The following is a 2,500-nucleotide window of genomic DNA, read 5'->3' as shown; positions in this document are numbered from 1 at the left end:
AATATCAAAACATCTACATTCCAGGACAAAGTAAGACATTAGATCCCATTGTGGAAGGACAGAGAGGAAGTGAAAATGAAATGAAAGTACTTACGAGGATTTTCGGCACAGAGCGGTTAGGTTCCTCTTCCTTGGGCACGATGCGAATGTAAAACACAGCTGGAAATATAAAGATGAGGCACGGTGCTGACGTAGCCCCTGCGGTGACAGAAACACATGCATACACTCATTTATTCTTATTCTCAACCTTCATATTCCATTCACATCATGTCTCACTCCACAATAACATCTCTGACACAACCTCCGTTAACTACGAGACAAACTGTAAAACACATCATGAGATTCCAGGGGATTATTAAAAAAGACAGACAGACAGACAGTCAGAAAGACAGACACACAGAAAGACAGACACACAGACAGACAAACAGACAGACAGTCAGAAAGATAGACAGACAGAAAGACAGACACACAGACAGACAGACAGTCAGAAAAACAGAAAGACAGACACACAGACAGACAGTCAGAAAGATAGACAGACAGAAAGACAGACACACAGACAGACAGTCAGTCAGAAAGACAGACAAACAGAAAGACAAACAGACAGAAAGACAGACAAACAGACAGACAGTCAGAAAGATAGACAGACAGAAAGACAGACACACAGACAGACAGTCAGAAAGACAGACAGACAGAAATACAGACACACAGACAGACAGACAGACAAACAGACAAACAAAAAGACAGACAGACAAACAGATAGACAGAAAGGCAGACAGACAAACAGACACACAGACAGACAGACAGACAGACAAACAGAAAGACAGACACACAGACAGACAGACAGACAGACAGACTAACAAAAACACAGACAGACAAACAGATAGACAGAAAGGCAGACAGACGAACAGACAGACAGACAGAAAGACAGAAAGGCAGACAGACAAACACACAGAAAGACAGACACACAGACAGACAGACAGACAGAAAGACAGACAGAAAAACAGACAGACAAACAGATAGACAGACACACAGACAAAAAGACAGACAGACAAACAGATAGACAGAAAGGCAGCCAGATAAACAGACAGATAGACAGACAGACAGACAGACAGACAGAAAGACAGACAGACAAACACACAGAAAGACACAGAAATACAGACACACAGACAGACAGACAGACAGACAGACAGACAGAAAGACAGACAGACAAACACACAGAAAGACACAGAAATACAGACACACAGACAGACATGTTTCGATGTGCTTTTGTTCATGTTTTGATTTCATGTCTTTTATTTTGAAATTTGTTCACTTCCTTGGCTAGTCATGTTATGTTATGTTATGCTGTTCCCGCCATGTGTCATGTGTTTTGTTCTCATTGGTTCCTTTGTTTATTAGTCTTGTCTTGTTATTGATATCATTGTTTGTTAGGTTGTTCTCAGTTCTAGTTTGACATTGGTTTAGTTTAATAGTCTTGTCTATAGTTCTGTCTGTTCATTGGTCGTCTTGTTACACATGTCATGTAATGAAGTCCTCATGTTTACCATTGTCCTTTGTCTAGTATTGATGTTTGTAAGTGTAACTTTGTTGTTTTTGTTCATGCCAAGTAAAGTCTAGTTCAAGTTCAAGTTCATGTTTATGTTTATGTTTAGTTCTCGTTTATTGTTGACGGTTTTTGGTTTCACGTTTATTTAAATAAACTGCACTTGGGTTCTTCGCTCCATCATCGTCTTCATCCTTGCCAGCATTGTTACACCGACAGACAGACAGCCAGATATAAAGACAGACAGACAGACAGACTAACAAAAAGACAGACAGACAAAAAGAAAGACAGACAGACAGACAGATATAAAGACAGACAGACTAACAAAAAGACAGACAGATAAAAACAAAGACAGACAGACAGATATAAAGACAGACAGACAGACAGACTAACAAAAAGACAGACAGACAAAAAGAAAGACAGACAGCCAGATATAAAGACAGACAGACAGACAGAAAGACAGACAAACAGAAAGACAGACACACAGACAGAAAGAAAGACAGACAGACAGACAAAAAGACAGACAGACAGACTAACAAAAAGACAGACAGACAAAAAGAAAGACAGACAGCCAGATATAAAGACAGACAGACAGACAGAAACACAGACAAACAGAAAGACAGACACACAGACAGAAAGAAAGACAGACAGACAGACAAAAAAGAAAGACAGACAGACTAACAAAAAGACGGACAGACAAAAAGAAAGACAGACAGCCAGATATAAAGACAGACAGAAAGACAGACAAACAGAAAGACAGACACACAGACAGACAGACTAACAAAAAGACAGACAGACAGACAGACAGACAAAAAGACAGACAGACAAAAAGAAAGACAGACAGACTAACAAAAAGACAGACAGACAAAAAGAAAGACAGAAAGACAAAAAGAAAGACAGACAGACAGACAAAAAGACAGACAGACAGACAGAAACACAGACAAACAGAAAGACAGA

General features: G+C 39.6%; 1 pseudogene; it reads right to left on the bottom strand.

The window, feature by feature from the left end:
• LOC127632947 (sodium-coupled neutral amino acid transporter 3-like) overlaps window positions 1-2,500 on the bottom strand; it is a 45,159-nt pseudogene that overhangs the window by 3,004 nt on the left and 39,655 nt on the right.

This window comes from Xyrauchen texanus, chromosome 39, assembly GCF_025860055.1.
Source record: "Xyrauchen texanus isolate HMW12.3.18 chromosome 39, RBS_HiC_50CHRs, whole genome shotgun sequence".
Classification (NCBI taxonomy): Eukaryota; Metazoa; Chordata; class Actinopteri; order Cypriniformes; family Catostomidae; genus Xyrauchen; species Xyrauchen texanus.
The sequence above is the reverse complement of the archived record's forward strand: the minus strand, read 5'-3'. Positions and strand labels throughout refer to the sequence as shown.